This window comes from Anas acuta, chromosome 4, assembly GCF_963932015.1.
Source record: "Anas acuta chromosome 4, bAnaAcu1.1, whole genome shotgun sequence".
Lineage (NCBI taxonomy): Eukaryota > Metazoa > Chordata > Aves > Anseriformes > Anatidae > Anas > Anas acuta.
This window is the reverse complement of record NC_088982.1, coordinates 27,379,836-27,407,210: the sequence shown is the minus strand read 5'-3', so window position 1 is coordinate 27,407,210 and position 27,375 is coordinate 27,379,836. Positions and strand designations below refer to the sequence as shown.

The 27,375-nt window shown below is 41.0% G+C and overlaps 1 long non-coding RNA gene across 4 annotated transcripts in view; it reads right to left on the bottom strand.

Annotated features, from left to right (window-relative positions):
• Positions 1-27,375, bottom strand: part of LOC137855779 (uncharacterized) — an 85,811-nt gene that overhangs the window by 41,988 nt on the left and 16,448 nt on the right. Inside the window, exon 3 of one of the 4 annotated variants that reach the window (XR_011095931.1) lies at positions 14,511-15,397. The exons of the other annotated variants lie outside the window; for them this stretch is intronic. This is a non-coding gene — a long non-coding RNA (uncharacterized lncRNA). Of the gene's footprint in view, positions 1-14,510; positions 15,398-27,375 lie in introns of those variants that run through there. 4 annotated transcript variants of the gene reach the window in all.

Genomic DNA, 27,375 nt, shown 5'->3' with positions numbered 1-27,375 from the left:
AGTGGGAGGATAAAGAACAGAGGGACATTTAAAAAGCTAGTGCCAGGTTGTACAGGGAGGATTATTTCCCCATAAAGATGTGATAAAAATACTAATATGCTGTTATATTTATGTTTCCTAATCTCCTAATCAAGAAAACACTGAGTACTTGATAATCAAGTATATCAAAGCATAAATATAGCTGTCTTCAACTGCATGCATAGGTGCTGCACAGACAGCAAATACAGAGATAGTCACACAGAGCAGCTTTACTGAGTAGCTCCAAAATACTGCACAAAAATGAGCTCAGGACACAGAAGAGATGACACAAAAAGAGATGTGGCAAAACTCACCACAGCATGTTTGCTTTCAGCATGGTCGTCATACTGATGAGGGTTGTCTTGAGCTGCATGAAATGAGAGCTAAAAAATTATACTAGCAAAAGAGAACTGAGGAAAGCAATAGCTTTAAAGCTGTGGAAGCTGAATAAAGGACTTTGTGCTCACCTTGAAGGAGTCAGGATGGAAACACAGTACATGTGCACCACTGATCTCAGTCCCACTGAAGTTAACCACAGTTCTGATAATCACCGTGATTAGCACGTCCAAAACACACTCTCATATGTCATGTTTGAAATTCTCTTCATTTTCTATCTCCAGGAATCCTTAACCTTTTCTGGCTTATTACAATAGACAATGCTCACATCCAGAAAATCATGAGCCACAGTCCTGCTGAGGGCCTGGGGTTTGGGTGCTCTCAGTCCCTCTGTCCTGGTGAGGCACCCAGGCAGGGCTGGGGTGGCCTTGCTGGCCCTGAAGGGACTCCTGCACACTCTGGGGCTGATTTCAGTGAGGTGGTCTTTGAACTGCAACAAGCCAGCAAGTGGCTTGAAGCACAGCCTGCGCTCTTCCAGAGGATCTGGCTAGTGTTTTAGGAGAATGAGGTTTGTCAGGAGAACCTCCAAAAGGTGATTTCATGGGAGAAAATAGGACATGTACAAGGAAAGCATTTGGCTTCAGCTGACAGAAAGGATAAAGTTCCTGGATAAAAGCTTCTAGAGGCTCCAAAAATAATTATAAAGCAGAGCCAGCTCAAACCTCAAAATCAGATACAGGATAAGAAGGCTGCTGAGGCTTCAAAACAGGTTAAAACGGCACAATTTGTAAAGCTTGGCTCATGTTAGCAAGTTTAAATTGTGGGTGGAGATGTCTGATCACCAGAGGAAACCTCATTTTGGTTTTGTTTTGATTGACATATTCACAAATTTGGAAATACCAGTCTTACACAATTAACAAGGATTACTACAGCCAATAAAACCTGGTGGTCTCTGTAACGTGCTCTGGATCTTTCAGCCAAATCAGAGATATTTCAGAAGGAAACTTTCTCTTTTTTCCTCAAATGGAGCAGCTGCATGCAGCCATATCTGCCACTAAATTTGCGTTAAGCATACTCTTTGCTTAAAGGGAAATGTCTTAGTCCAAGGAAGGAAGGAAGGAAGGAAAGAAGGAAGAAAGGAAAGAAGGAAGGAAGACTAAAACAAATGTTACAAAAATGTATAGCAAAGTACTGAGTGTGAAAGGACACTTGTTTTTAAAAACGGATCTGACGTTTGTTGCCTTTTCTGCTAGGCACCATTTAGCTAAACATTTGGAGGTCGCCCATGCAAAAAAAAAAAGAGTTCTGCTTACATCATTAGTCACCTCCATCTGCCAGCACACAAATCCCACTCAGCTGTCTGTTGAGCCAGCAGAAATGTGGCAGGGCTAACAGTTTTGTTCTTGAAAGAACCCTGATGGTGTTTCCCCATTCAGGCTCTGTTTTGTTGGAGTTCAAATGGATTTGCTGGGAAATATCTGGGAGAGGAAGTATCCATTTCATGCCTGCAGATTAGAATTCAAAGACCAGATTTGATAGGCAGAGTTACAATGGGCAGACAAAGGTAACGATAAAAATACTAATCACTTAGATCAGTAATGACTTCATTCACATACCTCTCTGACCAGCCACACACCCTGTCCCTTGGACTGTTGGGAACAGGAGACTTGCATGTGTCTATAGTGGTAGTTTATAGTGGTATAATTTATATGTGGTATAGTTCTTTATTGGAAGTTTTAATTAGATAGTTTGACGCATTGTGATAATACCAAATTGACTCTGTTGTAGAAGGTCCACAGTTTTCTAATTCAAAATTCACACATGATGCCCTTTGTTTACACTGGTAGTTTTGTTAAGGTAAATTATGCAACACATGGGAGTATTTGCCTGTCTTAATGTGACAGGATTTGATCTAAGATCATTACTTTTCATGACATCACATTAATTTGTAATTGTGTAATAAGCAGCAATTTTTTATCAATGAATTTTCTCAGAACTAGTTGAAGTAACCTAAGGCTTAAAACCCAGATGAATAGATGTAGTAAACCATAATTAGCATGACAGTACTTTAAGTCCAAAAGGAGGATTCAAACTGTGAGATTCAAAGTACTGGCATTGTATATGAGGACATATTACAAAACTGATAAAAAACAGATCTGCTTATGTCTAATAACAAGCAAACAGATGAGGGATATGACGCTGTTCTCATTCACCTTGGTGCAAGCATGAAATAAGTGCTATGATTCCAGATTTCTATCAGAGTTAGGAGGCAGAAAAATGCTGACATTTTTTTTAATTGTCTTTCTGATTTACTGGAAGTAAAGAACTCTTTTACTTGCTTAGGTGAAAGGAAAAAAATGTGTCAATATTTTTTTTCTTCTCAAAGGCAAAATCTCCAAAATACAATTGTGAGACATGAATTATGGTACATCACAATTTCTCTCCATTCTGCTATTAGATTCTAGCCCAGTAACTTAAAATGTTTGCAAAGCAAATAGGATTTTGCTGGTTTTCTGCCAGTCATATAAAATAACCTCTAGAATATTTGTATACATTATGACAGATCTTTTTTTAGTCTTTTATTTTCAGTAGATTCCTAAAAAGACCATTAGTTATGATGACTAATTAATTTGTACTTTCATTCTAGCGGGAACCATACTGTGCACAGGATTTATTTGGCTTAAAACAGGCTTTAGGAAACTGCTTTCCTTCTTTCCCAATGTTACTTAGTAAGAAATATCTTACAGAAGAAACCCCGTCACAGCTGTACTGCGTGTTTTAAACCCACAGATAACCAAGTTAGAACAAGGAGAATCAACCTTTTCAATGAGAAATCCTGCAGGATGCAACCCTGCCACACAGTCAGGTATGTCCTGGACCTGTAACTGCTTCTTAATTCTGCACCACAAGAAAAAAAAATACCCAAATAAAACAAAACAAAAATCCTCTAGAGAAGCTGTGCTTTTCCCATGATTTATTCTGCTATTGTTCAAGGCTTCTTCCAGCTGGGAGGTAGCTGGCTGTAAAGTTTTGAACTCAGTAGGAGTGAGACATGATACACTTTCTAAGACAAGCACCGTCAATCATTTCAATCAAGCAGATATTTTTAGATCATTAAGGGCTCCACAAGGTACATTTTCTGAGTTTCAATATTGCACCATATCTGGTAAAGGGACGTGTATCTTTGCTGCTATACCAGGCAATTTAAATATTTTCAACTTGAAGATATCAAATGCAGCATTTATCAGCTGTAAAGGTCTGGCAAAAATGACAGAAGATGAAAGCAGGCAAAGTATATTTCAAGATAACATTGGTGATTAATCAAAGTTGCCCAAAAGTCCAAGACCAGCAGCACAGAAAACATCCACCAAATCAGAAGCTGGCATCCAACTCCAATGTAATTCTAAACTATGAATAATGGTTTTAAAGGGACAGTTTAAAATATTACAGTAAAATGGATTTCATATTTAGGCCTTAAAATGTTTGATGTCTCTCTCACTTAAATTTGAAATCCTCATGCTTGAAAATGACCGGTAATTAATTTTGCTGTATCTCTGTTTGTTTGACAAATGCTGTGCTCTGTGGAATTATAAGTGGCCGTTTCTGTTCCAAGAAGTTTACAGTGTAAGAAGGCAGCACAGAAAATGTTGTATACAAACAGAAGGCTGGAGCTAGGCCTCTTCATTGCTGTTCTAGGTCATTCTCATTTTTTCAGCCTGGTTTCCGGAGGAATCCTCTTCTATTTGCTTATGTGTCTATTTATAATAGCTGACCCTTTCACCTCACCTCATCCCAACTGCTTTGACCAGTTAGTCAATACCAGAATAAAGTTGCTGATAGCCAGTGAAAGGAGGCAACCACCCAGAGGACAGAGTCCCTCTCTGACCTTGTGCAGACAGAAGAATGCCCCAAGGACAACCCTCAGCATAACCCAGATCACCCTCACCACCAGAAACACAAGAGCTAACAATAGGACGGGGCAGAAATGCTGCATTTGTCTAGCAGATTCCTTTTTTTTTTTTTTCTAAGACAGTCTACCATGGCAAGTATTTCTCAGGCAAAAACAAGATGCTCTAAAGTGCCAGATTCTCTAAGTGACAGAAGTCAGAAGCTGTCTTCATCTTTCCTTTGTGTTGTCACTCATGCAATTCTACACCACACTGATGGGCAAAATTAACTTGATAAAAAGATGGTATCACCTAAAATAACACCACACGTGGCTCAGCAGCTCTTGTATACTTTGTAAAACAAATGCTGGTAGTTCAGCAGCTCTGCAGCAAACACCCTCTGCTCAGAGTGGGCATTCAGCAAGGTCAGAAGGAGGAACTGGTGAATAGAGCTTAGGAATTGATGTGGTGCAATGGCTGACAAGTTGACTCAGCTTCTCAGTAATTATTTATACAGGAACATCTTGCTTTTTGTTTGGCTGAGTATCCAGATTAAAAGATAACAAGACATTTCTGGGTAAGATTCTTGATTCTTTTCCTCTTATTTCAGAGAAGAATACAGTAAGAGTTCATGCAATCTGAGTTTCCCAAACTGACTCCCAAATCCACAATTTAGTTAAAAATGGAATTTCCCTTTCTCAGTCACACACAAAAAAATAAAATAATAATAATAATAATATTTTGCATCCTAACTGGTGCTATTTAGCTGCATGTGTTTTTCCTAAGCACTAACATCAGAGACCAGGAGCTTTGAACATTTTGGCATATCTGTTGAAGTGAGGACATTCTGCTTTGTCATGCTGAGTGAAGGAAGCCTGTTCCCCTATGCCCAGGAGCTATCCTTCACATTGGGAGGGCTGTTCTTGGAATAAATTTGCACCAAAATTAGCATAGCAAGCAGCAGATGTTTGTGGGAAGAAATTAAACAGTTGTCAAAAACAGCATCCCAAGAATGATAGGAAAACAAATGAAGGAATATGAGATGCGAACATCACATATCAGCTTTCTGATAACCTAACACCTCCTCTTAGCCATTGTGGAAAGCCATGAGTGTTATCTTCTGTTACTACCTCTTTTGATTTGTAATGCACCAGCTTTCCTAATGCATGGATTTCAAATTGGTCATCCAGCATAAAGGTTCTTTCGCTATGTACTGGAAAAAAAAAATCAAACAAAAAAGCTTTCTTCTTGTATTTTTTAAAAGTATGCTCTGCCTTTTTCATCAGCTTTGCCCTTCAGATAGCACATCAAATGAGCTTCTAAGTCAAGAGAGGCCAAGTAAGAAGTGTGACTAGAGCCGTTCCCAGAGAAAGGAGCCCTGGCCCAGATGTACATCACACCCTCTCGCCAAAACCCTCCCCACAGCAGAGGCATTCGCTGTTGCTTCATACTGGTGCACTTCCCAGCTTGTTGCTCCAAAGGAGAGAAGCTCTGCAATGCCACTTTAACTCTTGTAAAATAAAGTAATAGCTACATTAAAATTTTCAAGGAAAAGGCAAACAAATTTGTTGCAGCCTTTGGAAGGGAGTCCAAGGCAAGGGGTGCTATTATGTTTCACATTGCCAACATAGCCTAGCACAGACAGTTTTGGAAATATTTAAAGAATAACAGAAATCTGAGATTATTTTCCTCAGCTCAAGCTCTTTCCTTAATAAGGTGCCATATCCCTTCCCTTACTTCTCACTTCTGCAGATTTTTCTCATGAAAATCTTTGCTTTAGGCTGACTGGAATAAAACGCTCGGTCTACTCCTGCACAAGGTGTGACACTGCTGGGTTTCCAGTAGCAGCTGTGTACGAGTCTGCCTCACCAAGACCCTTACAGAAGAGTTGGGCAAGGCCAGAAGACAGCAGTGACTGCCATTGAGCATGATGCATGTTGATATGGCTGTGGAACCCACGGTGTAAATGAAGCAGAGACTGAAGGAAGTTTTACAGCCAGTGGTTTGGCAATTGTAACAGAGAAACAATGAACAAACCCACAGGGGGAAAGTCTGTGGTGGTCCTCAATCTGTTTATAATATAGAATTCTTGTTGGGTCTTATTTACAGTACGAGGCTTTGTGTGCACCAGAGAGGTTTTGTTGGCTTGCATAATTATGCTGGCAAAAGTTTCCAGCATAGACGCCGATTTATCACAGTCCTAGCATTCAGATGAGCATGGCATCCCACCAAAAAGTGTGAGGAGGCATAAGAGTGTTCATAGCCACATCTGTATAAGCTGCTTCATCCACATGCCATAGAGACAATACAGTGCAAAGTGGTCCGAAAGCCTTATTTCACTTGCAGTCGAGGAGAACCAAGGATGTGGGTACAGGAAGACAAATGGGACGGAAGAGTGGCATGTGCATGTGGGACACATGTTGGAGTACTTGTCTACAACATTTGCACCGCCTCTGTCTTGAGATGATACAGGTGTTGATGAGTAGGTAAACGAGTATCTTTATTCAGATAAAGAAAAAAAAATATGTTAATGTAAACCCAGTATTCCTGACCAGCCTTTTTTCAGTAGTTTCTGATAGTGATCCAAGGGCTGAAACAGACAGTTAAAAAAGGACCTGGAAAAAGATAAAAACTCTCATCCCTCATCTTCTGAACTTACATTTTTTTCCTTGCAAATGCTTATTATCATGTTAAAGTCTCTCTTTCTCTGTAATCACTTTGAACCTCACAGCTACAGAGTTAGGATCCACTGAAATGGGAGACAGTGGACTGGATGCCATGTGAATTTAATTTAAGACAATTAGCAGTCTCCTTTATCATTAATCTCTTTGCATACCCCTGTTCCTCATTTCAGGTGAACTTGCACAGTACAATTTATAAACATTTTCAAAAACAACTTCAACTTAAAATTAAAAAAAAATATGTCATAGTTACCACCATTTCAGCTATGACAAAAAAATGAGTCTTTAAGATGATGCCTGGTTCTCATGGGCAGGTCCTGAAACTGTGGAAGGTTTCTTTGGACTGTGACATCTTTCAGAGAAGTGGACCCAGCTGCTTGATTCCTGCTGCATCCAATTCCCATCACTTTGCTACAGAGTTTTTCTAGAAATAGGTGTACAGTCGTGAAGATTTGCTTAGATGATTTTAGAAACAGTTTCCTTCTCTCAGATTCCATTTGCTACTATATTGGATCTATTTAAGTACGTTCACTTAACTTCCCCTCATAACTGCTTGGCCATGATTACAAATGAAAAAAGCAATGTTCAGAAAGAGGTTGTTGTTTTATCCAAGACCAAATGGCTATAATAAGCTGAATATTAAGCAGTATCTGACTACATCTAAGTTGACAGTATCTTCTCCTGGTATAGCCCCAAAGACTAGCCTACAAATGCCAAATAAGTTAAAAAGAAAAGGACCAGATTCATAGCTTTCACTCTTTGCCTGGGGTATCTAGGTGATCCCACAACCTAAAAAAAAAATACACAGTAATTATGTAAAGCTACAAACAAACGCTTTCCAATGGCCCCCTGATATGTGCACCTGCACATTGCACCAAAAACAGATCTGATTCTAGGTTGCTATTTTCCTAAAACACAATCTTTCACCAGCTGCTAAATCTGAGAAATGGAGCAGTCTAGATTGGAGACCTGGGAGAGAACATTTCATGAGACAACGTTATTTCTAAAATCAAGGACATTTTCATAGACATTTACAGACTGTTTTGAAAAGGATTTGGGCAGACAGCCTGTTCATTCAGAGAGTATGCCATGAGGACAGTGTCAGGGATAGTTTGGAGGCTGCAGTCACGGTCCTCATACTGCTTCTCCTAATGAGCCTGGAAAGAAAGAGACTGAAGTACTGTTTTCCTTCTGTTGTCTTCCTTTGGGTATTGCTCAGTGTCAATACCTAATATATCCCCTTCAGCAACATACAACACTAAGTGAAATTCAGAGGAAGATCCAAGCAGAGATTTGTATCTTCACCCCTCCTGGCCCATCTCTCAGCAGATGGTTGGTCACTGACCACTCGTGCTTTCTCCAAGAACGGAGGCCACAAGATGTGCCAAGCTTTGCTCTCAGTTGCAATTGATGCCAGGAAGGCAGAAGAGCTCCAACAGGCGCAGGGCAGAAGGAAAGAGCATACACCAGTAGGGAAACCAAAATAGCACGTTATTCAATGCCCGCTTGCCCCCATTGCTTCATGCAGTGGGCAGGACACATACAGTCCTCACCTCACTCACAGCTCTGGAAGCTAATCATAGCCACAGAAATTTGGGAATGAAAGGGTGATAAATTGGCTTTCCAGATTAATCATTCTTTACTAAAGGAGAAAAACAAAAGATTAAAAAAATACAAAATAATAGAGAACTCCTGATAGCGTAAAGCTAGTGATTTAAACCAGAACACTTTTCATTCTCTTTCCTGAAGTTCTCTCTCTTTATCTAGCACATGTTAGCTTTGGATATCTGAGCTAATTCATGTCAAGGCCAGAACATGGCCAAATGCCGTATCCTGGCTGCAGTTCTTTTTGGACAATAGCGAGATATTTTATTGCATTCTAACATTGCTGTACATATCAGCACCTGCTGTATGTGCATATTTTAAGGTTTATGGTTTTATTGTTTTATTGTAAATTTCCTGCTCTTTCTTTATTGAAAGCAGATAGCTGTGATTTTTCACGCCCATTTTAAAAATACATGCAACGCTTGTCACATTTTAGCACTTCATATGCAAGCAGTTTCAGCTTCCTGTCTAAAAAATCATCCTGCAGATTTTATCACCTTGCAATCCCTCTTACATGTTTAAAATGTAAGTCTGCATTCAGTCCACTGTGCCTGGTTCATTTTTTATTTTTTAGAGTTTTGAACAGAGCCATTCTTTGGTGATATTCACTTTGAGAAATCATGGAATTTTTTTTTCCTGCTATTTTTCCTTACATAACTCAATGCTTTTGACAAGCAGATACTTAAGTGACCAAAATTTGATGCCATTGAATGGAAATACTGCTCCAGAATTAAACCTGCCATTTTATAAAAAAAGCTCTACTGTGATTTGCTCCTATTTTAAAATAAACTGACATTGTATTAGCATAATCTGATACGGTAATATGCTAAACTGCTAGCTATTTCCTCCACAATTTTCAATCATTAGTTTTAGACATTTCAGGCAAGTGAAGGCTTCTATTTAATAGAAGGAGCTGAGCAGATCCAGATTCTTGTTAAAAATAAAGGCAGAAGATCTATTTCTCTGAAATGTATCACTGGGCTGCTGACATGTTCCATGTGCCAACGGCAAGGATCTCTATCCAACATGCAGACATGATAAAGATAAAACACATGAACCTTTGGCAGTAGAAAGAAAAGGCCCCATATAGTTTAATACCAAATTACTAATACCAAAATACCAAGAAAGCCTTTACTAATACTTGTAAACTGCCTTCAACTAAAATGAACAGCATTCAGATTATCTCAAAGGAGTGTTTTAAAGGAAATGAAGCTCAGAGGTGGAGAGAGAAGAAAATTATGAGCCCGTTTTCTTGTAGCTTCTTGAATTAAAATCATCCTTACCACAACCAACAAAAATTGCAACGTCACCTTTGCAGAGACTCCCAACCACTTGTTTCTACCAGTCTCTTGAGCAAAGCCTCCGGCTCCAAGCAGAAGGCACTATCCCAATGGCCAGCATTTATGAGCTCTTGCTGCCATGTGCATTGGTCTCCAGGTTGCAGCTTAGTCTGAAAGCATCCTCTCACTGCTGTTCCAACATGAGCTAGGGCTGCTTTCAGCCTTCTCACCAGCAGCAACCTGCATCATGGTGAAAAAACTAGACATAGCTTTGCAGTTGCTTCAATAGTAACTTGCCAAGGTTATAAGACCCTGGAGAAAGCAGGACAGAAATTCAAACATGCGAACTGATGAATGACTTCTACTCTCCATCCAGGGTAGCCCATGAAAGAAGAAAAGAAGTGAGGAAACCATGAGTGGCTCTCCTGAGATTTCTCATGATGGTCCAGCACAGCTGCAGCAGTACTGGCCGCGAGCTGCAGCGAGAGCCCAGCCGTGCACCTCCCGCACTCTGCTGGTCCCAAGAGAGCATCAGGAAGGAGAAGGAGCACATCATGCTGTCATGAAGCCTCCTCACAGGCACTATGGCTGTCATCCAGTGGCCCGAGCTGCTTGACCAGTGTGGAAGTTTAGGTTATTTGACAAGTTACATCCAGCTTAGATGATACTTTTTTTTCTTGTGCCTTCAGTTGGGGACTTAGCTATACACTGTGGGTACAAATATGAAAGACCACAAGAAACTTTACAGGAAAACCAAGAGCCCTACACTTGAAAAGGAACAGTACTGACTGTCCTAAGCAACCACTTAAAAATACAATTGGGACAGGAAAGACACAGTGTGGGAGCAGTCAGTCATGAATGGCTCTATTTAATGCGAGGGAAGAACCGAAAATAGAGATTTCTAAAATAACCAGGTCAGACATTCCCTTGCAGAAGACTTCCCACAGCATGCTCCCAGGATGACCCAGAAGATGACACGGGCTTGGCTCCCCGTCTGGCAAGGAGCAGCACTTGCTGCCGGGGCTGATGGACACCACAGCAGGGCAGGGTGCAAGGGGCAGTGAGGGAGCTGCTGGGGGAAAGAGCAGGTTTCTGTCTACAGACACAGAAATTGGATCGACTTACCCGAATCCAGCTCCCATTCTCAGGAAGAAACGCATTCTTTTCTTCTGACTTTACAACCTGCCCATTCTTCCACATGCATTCATGAGAGGGAAGAGTTGTGGGTGAATGGATGTGGTTTTGTTTCTTAAGCTGGTCTTTGTCTCCTTAATTCCCTTGCTTCCTTTTCAGAAAGAACATTTCCCCCACCTTATTTAAGACTAAGCGGCATAGGAAAACCCTCTTTTCAAACAATACTTTTGGCTACAATGCATGTATTTTGTAATTACATTTGTTTCAGATGCTGTCCAGCTAATCTGGTTATATCCTGGGGCCATTTTCCCTCGTTTTAGCTCTGAAACAAATGATGATTTATTTTCTGGTTGTTACTCAAATGCATATAGATGTGCTGTTCGAGGAGCCTCATTTGTCATTATTCAGGACATTCAGCAATCAGGCGCAAGAAACTAATCAAAGTGGCTAAATGATGTCAGCTGACTACAATATTTTCCCCCCAAACTTTAAAGCAGTGCTCTGCAGCTGTATGTAAGTAACCTTTCTACTGGGAATTGATGTCTTCTAGGGTTCTGCGTTTTGGAGGAACATGTGCTCGGGGACCTCACCAGCTGCCTATGGAAAAGCGTTTTGTGTTCCTAAAACAAAACCATATGTCAGGCCAAGGTAGGGGGAGCATTTGAAAAAAAAGAAAAATATCTTAAAAAGTGATGCTGAAAACTGTCAGACAGCTAGCCATGCACTGAGGGAGGCGGTAGCAGATGAGAGCTCCCTCAGAGCAGTGGGGAGGCAGGGAGCTCTGCAAAGGGCTGGATTTTCAGCATTAACATGTGAGTGCAAGTGGCGGGGGGACAGAACCACAATTAGCAGTCTGGCAGCAGCTCTGTTTTGACTGAACAAGGCCCTGTGGAGTTTTAAGCAACGTGCAGGCTCTGCTTGCCCACAGCTTCCCTCAGTGCTGCTGGCGTCAGCACTTCACACTTGAGAACCTGGGGCTGTGGACAGCTGGTAGCCAAGAGAAGGCTGAGAAAGAAGACATTGAGATCTATACAACATTTACAATGGCAGAAGAGAAGAGAAGAGACTGGAGAGGAGGTGTCCTTCCAAAGGCTGAGGTCCAGCAGGTTAGCATAGCCCGGTGACACTTGGCACTGAGCAGAGTCTGAGCTGGTGGCACCCACACAAAATAGGCACAGCAGTGTGCATGTGTCTGAGCAAATTTTGAGGGGGATAATCCATGTCTCAATCAATTTACAAAAGAATTTACAAAAACATGTGCAATGGCTTGTTCGTTTTTCCAAGCCTGTTCTCCTACAAATCTTTCCAATGTATGTCTATGAGAACTGTACACATCCAGATCCTATAAACTCTGCTTATTTGCCACGCTCTTTGGTGATGCAGTTGCAACACTGAATATAACAGTTATCACTGGTGAATTACAATCCAAATAAATCACGTATTTATGTAGTCTTTCACTCTGCAAAATGGGCCAAAACAAGAGAGACCTTTACAAGTCTGTCATGTAAGTCATAGACGTAAGTCAATGGCAGGAACAGCAACAAGCATAACCTCGCTCCTGTATCTTTCTGAGTACATATACAACACCAGTAGTATTAGAATAAAACAAACAAACAAAAAAATAATATAGAGACATTACTTTAAAACTGGTATTAAACAGCAATATGAAGGTGCTTCTGGAAGGAGCACAAATGAGTACAGCTTGCTCTGCTGAAGTAATGTATCTGTGTAGTAGTAAAACTAGACATCTCCCATTGGGTACATGCCCCACCACCTGACTTCAGGACCTAGCACCTCCTCAGCACCCTCACTTCCCCAGCACTGCACCCTACCCTCCATGCCCACCTGGTCCATTTCTCACCCTACACCCAGGAAGGGCAGGCTCCCCACCCGCTCTCAGTCTCTGTCGACACAGTGCTTCCTTTTCCAATCTGTCTGCATACACGTGGAAAAGGAGACACAAGGAAGATAAGTGTCCATCGCCAGTCACATCTGACCGTGCTACAGAGCAAACTGTGTGAAATGGCCATTACAAATTTCTGGCACCATCCCTGTAGCCTGAGCCTGGAGCACGCGACGTGAGGTCTGTCCAGCACAGGAAGCCGTGAGAGGCTCCAGCACACAACAGAGATTTTAGTTGCTAAATTCTAACAAGCTTCTTCTGAGCGTGAATAATTTCCAATATTTTCAACTGTTTATAACTTGGCAAAGCATGAGTGGATTTTCCCTGTAGGACCAAAAAGCACATCCCTGACATAACGGCAGCTCCCATGCCAAACCAAGAGCCCGTACTGCAAAGCTTTAAGGCACATGAACTTCCCAAAGAAAAGGTCACCTAACCTTTTTTAGCCTTGGAAACCAATGGATTGTTTACTCTCGGCCTTGTTCTCATAAACAGCAGAACTCCTCTGACTGATATTTTGAGAAAGAAAAAACCTGCCCAAGGCATGGAAAGTTTGCCGAAATGAAGTTTTGGAAAAGATGTGGAAAACGAAAACCAGAGTTTCGCTGTGAGAAGTAGTGAGAAGCCTCAGTAACAGGGCTGCCAGCCTGCCTAGTGCCTCTACAGCCATAACTAAAGAGCTTGCTTCACAGTGGAGGGGTAAATGGGAGCCCTGCCATGGGCTCCTGCTACCTCTGCACCCAAAACCTCAGGCTCCCCTGCAGGGACACATGCAGGTGAGTTCCCTGTCCCCCCTCCCAGGCCACCCCATCAATCTGCAGAGATCAGGACACGAGCATTTAGCAGACACTGGTTTGGGAGGTGACTGTCACCCAGAGACAGAGCAAAGCATGGTGTCTTCCCCATAAGACACCCTATGCCACAAGCAGCGCGTTCCAGCACAGCTCAGCAGCTAAATAGGTACATCTCTTTCTTCCTCCAGATCTCCACAGACTCTCAGGGCCTTAATATACCCCATAATGTATTCCCACAAAGCCTGCAATAATTCATTTGTCATAATACACCAAGGACACAGGCCAACAAAAGCAGATTTGTGTTTCATCTTACATTCTGATCTCTGCAGTTATGCTAAAAGAAAACAAATTGAAATGCAGAGGCCCTTTTTTTTTTTTTTTTGGAACACGTTTGTGGTTTATTATTACAATGAGCTAAACAGGCCTGGCAGAAACATGTGATCTACACGAAGCAAGCTTTCATGTGAGCCAAAAGACCACTTCCACCATTTAAAAGGATGGACAAAGATCAGATCAGTTCCAAGTGGTGGCAGAGGGAAGGTGTGAATCTCAAAGAATTAAGAGTCTTTTAGCAAAACCCTTTAGAGGAGGAATAGAAAATTCCAGCCACACTGTCTTCTGTGTTTCCACAAAATGCACAGATCAGTAGAATCATTTTTCTTTTCCCAGAAATAATCAGATCTTAGATTAAAGTCACATACAGTAATATAAAAATCAGATCTCATCATGGAAAAACATCTCTTCTATATAAAACAACAAGAAAAAAACACTTGTAAAAACACATGGACAGAAAAAGTTGGCATATCTGCACATATTTACTTATCCTTGCAATGAGGGGAAGAAGCAAAGCATTTATAATCATTTGTTCTTTATTATAGTGTTATTTACCCCTTGCACTGCATCCCAGATGATTATTGTGCTTTTTATAAGTTAACTATCTGCTGCATTCCTACTTGCATCTATCTGCCTTTGTAGCTTCCTTGTGCTTATGTACATGCATTATAAATATTTTTCCTTTTTTTTTTTTTAAGGTAGATCTTCCCCACTTGTTTTTTTTAAATTATTATTTTTAGCATGAAGCTAGTTTCAGCTGAAGGAACAGCACTTATATTTAATTTTAGATAGGCCATTCAATTCCTAGTCTTAGAGCACTGCAATAGTGACATAAGCTTACGTGAACATACCTGACAATGAAAAGCAGCAGCTGCCAAGAAGAGACATGATTCCAGGTTGACAAATACCCGTGCATGCTATCTATAAAAGTACAGCAGGAAGACAAAAAACTTGCCTACCTATGGTGGCAGGAAAGCTTTTCATTCATTCATTTGGCAGGCTAGGCTAGAAGAGTTGCCTAAGAGAGATTTTTCCCAGCTGTGGTGTCTGAGAGCAGCCATGAAGTCACATTCGCATTGAGGTATCCAAGAAAATATATAATGCAGCCTCTTCAGGGAATGTGATAGTCATGGTCTGGTTTTCGACGCATTCCTCTTCCCCAGCCCGCATCGTTGTCTTTTCTGTCTTGATCTTCAGCCACAAATTTATGTATATGAACATATCCTTTTCCCCAAAAAGTAGTGGTTGATTTACTGTCTGTATGGGGATTCATGCCCCATGCGGCATGGTTACACAAAGTCCTCTGAGGACATGCAGAATGCATGGGTGTACTTAATGCTTTCACCTCTCTCAGGTTTCCTTCTTTCACAAAAGGTTTGCCTGCTCCTTCCTGCAGCTGTAGCATTGCTATATGGTAGCACAAGGTCTGAGGAAAGAATATTTAGAACATTATCAGAAATTATTCACCCCATTAGATGTCAACGCAGTGCGAAGACATTGGAGGAGAGAAATTTGCAGCGCTGTCATTGCTGATCTCCTTTATGGCATACAAGAGACTTTTATGCATGCCTTTTCCAATCTGGTTTGTTAAAAGTTGACATAATTAAGCCCTATAGATACACTGTTCAGTACATATCCTGCAATTCAGAACAAGAACAAATATCAGAAAATACAATTAAATGCCCTATGTTGAGCAAAATCATGTAGACACATTTTATATACCTGCCAAGATAGCTTAATCAGAGGTCCTCTTCTATGCAAAGAGGTATAAAGGTGCAATTTTGATTTTTGAGTCAGTTACAAAATAAACTGGAGGAAGACAGTGACATTCATATTCAAGGCAGACTTTGGGTTTTAGTCAGTTACCGTCCTTTTTGCAATCACAGCAGTATTTTTTTTCTCCATTATCTCCAGGGACTGTCTAGAATTTCAACACAGGAACAGCTACTGGCAGCATTATTTTCCTGGACTCACTTTGCATGCTTTTTTTACATCTAACATCCCTTTAATTAGCATCTTTAGAGGCAGTTGGGAAATGGAACTCAGGGCTTTGCACTATTTCTCCATTTTTCTTATTTACTTTTAGCAAGACGAACAGCAAAGCAATAAGGATTCTGTATTCAGTCACTGGCTGTTGTACATCTACAACATTGTTTGCTCCCACCAAAGCCCCTCTACCATGAGTACATACTCAGAAGCAGAAATTCCCAAGAAGCCATCTCTCAGAAAAAATCTTCATGGGATTCAGGAGTAGTCTCGCAACTACCAAGTTTAGGCTCTTACTAAACATGATGGAGGGGATGGACAGCCACTTCTGGCTTTAGATTCTGGCATGCCTTATATTCCAGAATTCCTTTCCTGCAAATTACACATTGTTATGCTTATCTTCTATCTACAGGACAGATATTTGGGCTCTTCATCTTAGTTTGGAAAATGATATTCAATATGTAAAGAGTGACCCTCATTGAAAGAGATCACCCTCTTACTGACATCTTTTAACAAGTTTCGTTTACTCAATACATACAAATTCCATTCTGGAAACTTAAGGACTCCAAATATATTTTTACTGCTTTTCATCCATGCTATTCTTAAGAAAACAACTCATGGCGAGAATCCAATTTGTAGTTCAAGAGCTGGAATATGTTCTTCCTAGATATCCTCAGTAGACCTTCTTATCAGGTAAAAATATCAACTAAATCTTCCTCTAACTCCCCAAACTTTATTTTGGATAGTAACACATGAAGGAATTCATCTCTATTTTAGTATGGTCAGTTTGGAACAATTAGGAGCTAGCTAAGAGAAAAAAGATTTTATAAACAAACTTAAAAAATGTTTATTTATGAGTGTGTATCTATCTACATGTATGCATGCACAATAAAAACATGAAATTTAACTTCTAGAAGGTGGTTTTCACAGCAAGACCTCACATAATCATAGGATGCCAATAGGGTCTAGATCCTTAAGAAGAGTTCAGGGCATTGTCCTCACAAACTAAAAACTCCCAAGAAGAAACATCTGGTTTAGTGCAAAGGAAGTCCAAATGCAACAATTTATCCCCTACCCAGAATACTGCTGCTGGTTAGGATTTAATGGGTATTGTGGCACAAAAGAAGAAAATCTTCTTCACTTCCCACAAAATCATGAAATAGTAAAAATCTTCAGAGGCAAATCAGGGCTTGTAGAAATAGAAGCAATTCCATCTTGTCATTGAAGCTACAGTTACGCAAGTTAAGCTTGAATTGGATCTTTTTTTCATGAGTAATGGAAAAAACAACCAGCCCATTAATAAGATGGAAAGCATGAAAGTCAAATATACAAAACTAAAGCTCATAGTAGTTCAGATAAAACCATCTTATTTAGACTAATAGTAAAGAAAACTCCATAATTACAACACACATTGACTTTTAAAATCTTTTGAAGCATTTTAGCCCATCACACAAATAGTCACATTCTGGTTTTGATCTGCAGTATCCCCATCTGGAAAAGGATGAGCCACCAAATTTCAGTCCCACAGAAGTACAATACCTTTTTTACACTCCATATGACTGAGGATACTGATAAAATTATTCTGGACTGATAAAAAGGAAAAAAATAAATCTTTCCTGCTTAATAAGATGAATCTTTTCCTTGATGCCTTTTTTAGACAAAGCTAGATAGAGAGGTTGGAAATGTGTTGACAAAGGATGCACTGAAGACTGCGGAGGTATATAAACTGTGTGTAAAATCTAAGCATATTAATTTAGTGGTGTTCTTAATCTAAAAGTCAGATTCTCATCAAAATCTTTAGATGTCATCTCACATGATTACATCCTAAGTCAGATTGTGTTCCCTGCTATTACCTGAGATGAGAAACTAAATTTTTCCTCTCTCTCTCTCTTTTTGATTAGCCTTGCACCACAACTCCTGCCCACTTTTATTTACAACAGTGCATGTTTTTACACACAAATACATAAATGGCACACCAGTGCTGCTGTTATACACCCACCATCTCTGAGCCTTTGGATAAGCCCAAGCAGAGGACATGATACTGCCCCATGCATACACAGAGCCACAGATTTTCCCTGCAAGAACCAGGACCCATTTTTTTTATGAATCTATACCAAAAGCCAACAAAGGCCAGTCTTTCCCATTGCACTTTGCTTCAGCTCTTTCCCTTTCTGTTTTAATTAAATCACACCATGGCTAAATTAAAATCACTTGCCCATGTTGTGTACAGTGACTGGTGGAAAAGGTCAAATGAGTCCCTCTCCCACCACCCTGCCTGCACGTGAGCCCAGCCACTCCTGTATCTGTGTGTCCAAAGACCTTGCTCTAAAACCCATACAAAGCAACGAAAGCACCAGGTTTTGAAGCTTTCTCATTTGAGTCATATAGAACTCAAATAATATTTGCTGAATATTGTATTTGCGATTCTGAAAAGGAGGCGTTTACTTTGCAGGTTTTAGGTATCTAAACTGAGCAAAATTCAAAATGCATAAAGTCTGAATATGCAAATGGGAAGTGAGAGGTGTTGCCAGGGGCATTTCTGAGCAGCCCTATTAGACGCTTAAAATTTGATTGCAAACTCTCTACCCAAAAGCCCCTGTGTAAAACTGTGTTTCTAAATATATTGCTGTAAAGCCAGTGCAGGGTTTCTCATTAAAAAGAAAAAAATCCATACTACATTGAGTAGAAATCTTCCAACAAAATGTTATAAGAGGGGCCACAATGGCATTTTTATTAACATTACATTTAAAAAGTAATAATGTAGGCAAGACATAAAACCAAAGCCACGAATGGATCAAGCAATAACTGTAAATCACCACCACCATTTCTTTTTACACAGCAGTCTGAAACAGGAAAGACCAGGACTATCTGGAGATCGCAGGAGTTAGAAGTCTGCAGTTTCTGCAGACCTGCAATTGCGTTATTATCGCTTGCAATTGCTAATCCGACAGCAAACATACTCTGAACAGAAAATCTCACTCCACCCAAAACTTGCCCAGCACCTGAGAGCTTTCTCTAACAGTTCTGAGGCTTAGCCATGCATCCAGCTACACCTGAAGAAATTCATTTTCTTCAGCTGACCAGAAACAGGTTTTATCTTTAAGAGTTTACACTGACAACAGGTGAGTCCCATTTCACTTGACTGATGCACAGGTCCATGTCCTTCATCCCCACACAGCAGAAGAACTATTTGGCTGCTGCTTCTAGCTACTTGAAAGCTGTGCACTGTAAACTTATGTGGTGTAAGGAAAGGCTGTCCTTCCCTGCTATTTCTGTGCACAAGGCACTGGCTAGAAGAGTACATGACCCAAAAAATCAAAATGAGGGAGAGGAGCTTCAAGACAGCTCTCCTGCCTTAAAACCCAACTACAAATGTCAGTGCATGAGTCGGTATTTCAGCGTAAATACCAGCTGGTGACTCACAGACAGACTTTCAAGGTGGGATTAAAGGTGACACCATGCTACTGTCAGCTGCATCCTTACCAAAGATCTTCACTGATGAAAAGGAAGACCAGGGAGGAACCACCAGGGAATTAACTCAGAGGTTTCAGAGCAGTTCAAGTTTATTCTGTGGTAACCTGAAAGTCAGATCTAGGGAGAATTACCAATTTCAGGACGTGGTTTTGAGGAGCTATTTATTCTCCTGAGCTCAGTTACAGCCAGTCAATGGCTGTCTCCAGGAACATGGTGGAGAAGGTGGTCCCTGCAGATCTGCCCACACACCTCTTTCTTTCTGAGCTTTCACACTTCTCCCCAGCACCAGATTCTCCTAAATGATGTGGCAATTTATGCTGCTAAATCAGGTATTTTATAAGACCACCACAAGAATTACACCCTTTAGCTGAAAGGTCCTTAATATGTGTTGTTGCTGACTCGTAAGCGTGTCAGAATTCTACAAGATTTGAGGTTTGTATCTTAAATGCCTAGCCCTGGAGCCATGCAACATCTAAGAATTTCAGTTTTCATTGGGAAATATAAATCTCTAATCCTCACGATGAAGAATCCTCTCTTCAAAAGTTCAGAAACAGAAAGCAAATTATAACAACCTTTAAAAAGTAATTTTGAATCAATAATAAATACTGGTGCTGATAATATAGAATCTGAAATTAAAACACATGATTCTTTGAAGAATGTTTCCATTTGGCTTTCATCTGTGAAACATATTTATTCCAGTGGAGTGGCAATATATACTTTCTTTTTTTTTAAATAGCCTGTGTTCAACTCCTGTTCCACCTTTTTATGTTACTGCTGGGACATATATACAGCAGTTCATAGACAACAAAGAAGCACAATCGTGCAGACACAGGAATTCAAGACATCGAGTAAATGAGATGTATCTATACCCGCGTTCCTCAGACTCTTTCTGTCTTAATACTGCTCTAATTTTCCTGGCAATATTCCTGCCAAAGGTCGCAGTCTGATTCTTAAAGACTGAATGTTGCACAAGTCCCTAGCAAGAATCAAGTGTTTAGAAATATGGAACTGCTTCAGAAGTGTTCATGTTTGACAAGACATGCATATTTTTTTCCTTTGGAATGTGTTTTTCTCCCCAAGGGAGGTGCAGGCATTAGCATATAAAATCAATACATTGAGTGTGAACTTTTGTGCTGTTTCCAAAGGGGATTTTAATGCCTGTAAAGTATTCAGATACATATACGCTTATGCATAAAGCAGTGACCTGCCTGCTTGCATTATATACAGTATTTAAGCAGAATTTTGACAGCTCATTGATGCATTGAATTGCAGCCAGGTATACGAACCGAACTCTGCAGCTGCATCAGCGAAGCAGCAGAACAGTAGCCATGAAGGACAAATTCTCTTCCTAAGACTACATTGTGTTGTAGAGACTAGGGCACCGTTTTAGGTGAACCTGCACATGCTTCACTGTAGTTCTGTAGGAAGTTTTAAGCATTACCATGACAGCCTGTATTGCACATAATAAAAGCCTTCAATTTGCACCAGCTTTACCCTATTGAACCTTAGGATTCATCCTAAGAATTAAGGATGTTCTTGTTTACAGAAACATCATATCTGATGTTTAGTGCATATGTACGAGCACACCAACCACAGCAGCTTTTCTTGCTGCTGAAGCAGAACCAACCCACTCACCTTCCACAAAATTTCTGCTAGATTTCCCTAAAACTCAGAGCCCAGCTCCATAAAAAGAATACAAAGGCACAGAAGCAAAGGATTTGCTGATGAGACTAAAAGCAATTGCCGTTTTCCAGGGTGGCAGAACTCCTGACAAAAAGTCTATTTCCATTTTCCTCGGAGGGAAATGAGAGTGGAGTCTGACCCAACAGCATATTTACTATTTCATGCAAACAAAAATAAACTCCGATGTCTAATTGTTTTCCTTGGGCCCTGTCCAAAGCGTTATGCAAGTGCATAAACAGTGAACAAACCCCCCTCAGCTGCATCCTCCTCTCCAGCTGAACCACGTAGTTTTTCTGACATCTAGTGGTGTGTAGCAGTGGGTCTTTTTCTCCAGCACTAACTACGTGTTTAGAACTGAGCTACAGAATTTTGGCAGGATGAGGCCTTCAGAAGAGCAAATTGTATAGGACAAGCTTTGTCTGCCCCAATTCACCCCTGAAGAGCACATCTGCTGCAACAGGTCTTGAGGCTTCATGGAGCACAGCACCAAATCCAGACAATGCAAGGGGTCTTTCTGGGGGCTTTATGAATGTTTTGCTTCCCAATGCGAGCTCTGAGGTGGCTTTCAGGCTTCCCCCCCTTTAAGAGCAGCTGCAGCTGGTCACTCCAAGCTGTACTATTGCTCTGGAGATCTTTTCCTCAGCTGCTGCTGGATGGGTGAGTGGAAGATGCAGATCCTTCCCAGAACTGGCTCTGTGTGAGTTCTGGGCATTCCAGATGCAGAGCGAGCATTGCAAAGAATTCAAGTGGATTTTTGCTTTCTCCTGGAAGCACATCTTAAGGCAGCATCTGGCCACTTCACAATAGTATAGTTAATTATTCCTTGGGTACTCAAAGCTCAGTAAATGCCCGGACTTTTTAAAAAATGAACTATTGAAATGCAGCCCACTTGAAGTTCTGGGATTAATGCACTGTATCAACAAAAGTTGCATGGGGAATGTGTAAATGACCACAAAGAAATTCTTCTTCTTTAACATTGAGCATCCTGTATTCCACGTGTTTCTCATGGTTTGGACCCAGTCACTTCACCAGGACTACACATACATGAGTGAGTAATGCTGCACTACGTAAAAACTCTGTACTCTGTAAAACAAAACAGCTGGTGCTGAGCACACGATGTCCACACAGCTTCTGGTTTGAGGGGGGTCACCATGGAGAAGCTCAGTTCAGCTGCATGGTCAGGACAGCCACAAGATTCTGTGATTCTGTGAAGTGGCTGCAGCACAAGCAAAGCTCCCCTGCTGCACACCTTCCAGTTTATCCTTGTCCCAAAGGAAGGTACTTCACATGCTCTGAGGCTAAAACACTAATGCAGATGTATCTCAGTTTAGTTTCTCCATGCATGAGCACTTTCCTTCCCTGAGCATCAGTCATCTGCTTGCAGCATGCCAGGAGGCTGAGCCGGCCGTGCTGCTGTGCGCTGCACGCCTGCCCCTGCTCGCACCAGGTACCAGCAGCTGCACAGCCAGCTCATCTCATCCACGTGCTCGTGCGTGCTTCTGCCACGGTATTGACCTGCTCTATAAAATGCTTTCAATTTTACAGATTAAAAAAAAAAAAAAAGTCAGGCTGGAGCTGTAGTTTTCCACCTTAAATACGCATAGATGAAAGTTATCTCTTCCATTAGAAAAAAAAAGTGGATAACGAAAGGCTGAAAGACAAAAGAGTGTGTGAAAGTTCCCAGAAAGATGGCCCTCACTGCATACATGACTGCCAATCAGTAAGATAAATGGTGACTCTGAATTCCCCTGTCTAACCAGAGGAAAAACACAGTCCGGCTTTACATGAAGCTTGTGTCTCCATGTACTCCTGCAGGTCTGTGGCAGAGATGGCTCTCTGCCTTTCTAGCCCTCATTCCTTTCTTTCTCCCTGCTTTTTTCTACCAGCATTTCGCTGTTGAGCTCTTTCCTTCCTTTACAAAACCAAATGGAGAAGCAATTTCCTCCTCTATCACTGATCATTACTAAGTCTTTTCAGGCAGAATCAAAGATAGATTCTGGTTTTCTTAGCCATAAGCATTCCCTCTGTAGTCAACAGAACTGTTAATGCAAAATATTTCCAAGACATAGAGCTAGAAATAAAAACTTAGCCTTTAAACAAGCTCCTTAATTTCTTCTGATGCCGGCTTATAGTTTCATTCATAACTAATGTTGTTTCACTTTTTCTTTGCTTTAACACACAAATACTTGACAAATGAATATTACAGTGCGTTTTTTTCCCCTAAGACAATATTCTGCTTGCGTTATTACTTTATTTTAATCTGTAACCCATATGCAAGCGTGGAGTGCCTGACAGACTCCCAACAGTATTTAGGAAAATTTTTCAGAGGAACAATGCTGATGTGAGGCTTGCAACAGGATAGAGCACCAAGAATCACCTCCTTTGTGAAGAGGTGATGATTTAAAGGCTCCATTTTGGCATGCTCAAAGCGCAGGAGAGTTCTCATCAGTATTCCAGCCTCCAACAAGATGTACAGATGGTGCAGAGGGAATTACAAAGTTTAGGAATTCAGACAGTGTTGCGCACATGAAATAGAGAACATACAGTACTTCGTGGTGTGCATGAGGAGAAATCTTCCTTCTGAAAGAGACCTGTCACCCTGACAAAGATGTATGGTCTGTATTGCACAAATGTCTGCAACACCACTTAAACACGGGAGATTCAATGACCCCTGTGGTACTTCTGGAGAGAACACTCTGTCTTACTTTTCTTGCGGGGCCCGATCCTGCTCTGCCTCCTGTCACTGCAAGGCAGAAGCCTTTCCCTTAAAACACTCTGTGTTAGAGAGATATTTTCAAAATCCGAGCCACAACACTTTCCTTCTAAACAAAAAGCTGCTAACTGCCAAGCTTGCGGCCCCTCCACTTCAGCATTCTTTCAATGAGAATTGCAGTTATCACTTGGGCTCAGACATCCTCATGGACAATTATAAAGCTCTTCCCCAGCCAGCGCTGCTATCCCAATTCTCAACAGCAAGCAACTAATTTATGCCTGACACTGTGACCAAAGTATCTTACATGCAAACAGGAAAATAAGAACTATCTTCTTCCCACTGTAAAAGCAGCATTGACTATTTCCGTAGCCTTCTGTGAGCATACTAATACTACATCCAACCAAATCACTTGTAAAAGGATTAGCAAATGAGCACCACTCTCTGGAAGCGAGAGAAATGTAGGAGAGAAATGCAAAACAAGAAGGCATGGATGAAAAAGGACACAATTTCTTCCACACTACGTATCCCAAACTATGGGGGGCAAGGTTCATCCAGGCATTGGGTACTCTTAGCTCTGGTTTGGCTGAACAGGATCTGAATGGGTTTGTGTTTTTATTCATGGCCCTTCCATAAACCATCAGCACCACTCTCAGCTATATCTCTGCAAGAGAACAAAAGTTAAGAGCCCACCTGACTGCTAAACCACAGTGCCAAGAAATATGCCTCCCATTAACTTTGGGACTCTTGAAATGACACCTATTTGAAATGGACAGGAAATTTAAACACTTTTTCCAAACACTTTTTTTTTCTTTAGTATCCTACTGAGAACAATTTAGCCTCAGATGCTGGAAAATCCATGCTTTATTACAAACTGGGAATTTTGTTTGCATGATGAGTTGCTTTTGCACACATTAACTGAGATTTCATGATTCCCAGTGTAGCAATTGGGCTAAGCAAGCACCTGCACAGCAAGATCTCCAAATCTGACCAGAGCAAATTATGCTTATTAGTTGGGTATTGACAGCTGAAGCACAAGCTGTGGAACAATCAATCCCACTCATATCCCAATTTTAAGGACCCGGGTACTATTTTAAGGTTTATATTTGCACCATGATTCTAGAGTGAGCTGCCGTCTGGGAATTAGAAGTCAAAAGTTGTATATGAACAGATATTAAGTCAAACAGTTATGCTTTTTAGCAAATTCCTGTAAACACTGGCCAAACAACAACAAATTAACCCTAGTCCCTCTAAGCTAATTGAAATGATATTATACATTTATCATTTTGGACGTCATTTTGTAATGTGACACTGCTTGCAGTGGGTCTGCCCCAGTGTAGTATAATTCAGTTGTGATGTAAATGAGAAAAAGACCCTTAACTTCACCTGGGTTGTGTCTTCTTACACTGGGGCTAAATTTCCTCTTTGGATTGTTCTTCATTTACAGGCAACATGGTAGGCCAGGGGGAAGAAGACGTGTGTATCAACACCACAGCTGCAATTTAACTAACATATTTATCAGGATATGGAAAAATCATTTATTACTAAATGTTGACAGAGGTGTGTGGAAGAGGAAGATACCTGCTTTGCAAGATATCAGAGGAAGCTTCGCTGTGGGTATTACCTAAATGGTGGCAGTGAAATTGGGTCACAGTTCTCACTCAGTAGGAGTCTCTTAGCATTTCAAATGTTTTTCTCTGACTCCTTCTATGTAACCCTGTCAGTGAAAACAGCCCGCAAAACATGTTATGTCCATTCAAAATATGTGGCCTGTTGGAGCACAGCACATTCACCTGAATGGCTCATTGCTCTTCCCCAGTTAGAGGATGGACATTCACACTCAAGCATACAAAATCTGCACTTGATCTTCTTTGCTCATCTGTAGCAAGAATAAGACCCTGCTGCCACCAGTTAAGGAAATACTTCGCTAAATAGATATTTGTGGTCCATTCCCAGCAGACTGGTGACAGCATAGCAGTGGCAGTGTACCCAGTGTGGCTGGTTAACAATAGTGGCAAGACCCTTTTTTCATCAGGGCAACCCTACCAAGGCCCACCCTGTTCTTTGACACTTTTAATCCTGCAGGCACCTCAGACAATAGCACAAAGATTGTTTTCTATCCTCAGCCTTGTTTTCAGTCTGCTGTATCCCCTGGTAAGTAATCCCCATTTTACCTTCCAAAAAACACAGATGAATGTTAGAGTGAGCTCTGGATAACATATTACCTAATGCTGTTCAAGGCTAGGAGAATTACCTGCTGGAAATTATCTGGAAGGGTCTTAATGAATACCACAAGGTTTCTGCTAAACAGACGTCCTTAGCCAGTCTAGAGAGAATCTACCTTGGATCACGATTAATTGCTTGGATTTCATAAGGTGCACCAGATGTCAGGGTCAGCAAGTCCTCCTGCTGCTCCAGGAACACTGCCAAAAATATCGGCTGGCTGTATTCCAGGGGGCTGACTTCATGCGGCAGCAGGATAGCAGTCACCAGTTGTCCTATAAAGGTTTTAATTTCAATCTGATTTTTAAATGGTGAGAACTATAGATAAACAGGAAACTGAAGAGTTAGTTTTAGGGTTTTTTTTTGTGCCTAGAGGGACACGTACCTACCAAAATTAATTCATGCATGGCAAAGGATATTTAAGATCCTTCAGCCAAGGTATGGCATAAACACTCACCATGAAGAAAAACAGACTGGAAAGTCAGGAAGAGGTTTTAATTATTCCCAATCAGACATGAATTAATGCCTTTGACTGTCTTTTGTCTGCTTGGCGAGTTCATTTTGGAAGCCTCAATATAAATTAATGCAGCCCTTTAACTATAAGCTCTCCTGCTGCCTGGGGTCAGCTCTCATCAAGCTGGTGAGTTTCCTCACACTCTTCTTTCTATTGGAAGTGACCACTGGACTTTCTCTTTCAAATCTAAAATATAGAAGGATCCTAAGGCCACAAGACCAAGGCAGAGGACCTTTGTGGTTTGTCCAAGCAGAGGCTGCTCAAGATGAAAGACAGAGAAATATGTTGGTCCATGAGATTTCAAGGGGTCCCACAGGCAGCAAGTGGCCTTAGTAATTCTTCAATGGGGCTGAAATGCAGCTCCCTGGGAGAGCTGAAGGAGCTGAGGGTGAGTACAGATGCCATCAAATCAGCCTTTTTCTTGTATCAAAGTAAAGCTCTTTGTGACAGAGAACCTATGTGATGTCACGTTTTGAAGGGCAGAAAGGGCTTGAAAAGGGTAGAAAGGACAGCAGGATTAGGTTAGATAAAAATGTAGGATGCACAAGCAGCATCCAGGACGGTTGTAGGGAATTAAAAGAGCCAAACAATGAGTTTTGACCACTAAATATTAACAGCTACTTACAACAGAGTATGAGAGCGTATGAGGGGAAAAGAGCTAGAAGGGAAGGTGCAGAGGGCTACTGATATTGCCACTAAGACATTTTTGCAGCATTTTAAAACAATTTTTCTTGGATTAAAACCAATGCAAAGGGAAACAAGAGAGTGTGTCCACTGTTACCTAAGAGCTGAACCCTAGCTAGACAGCTCTGGC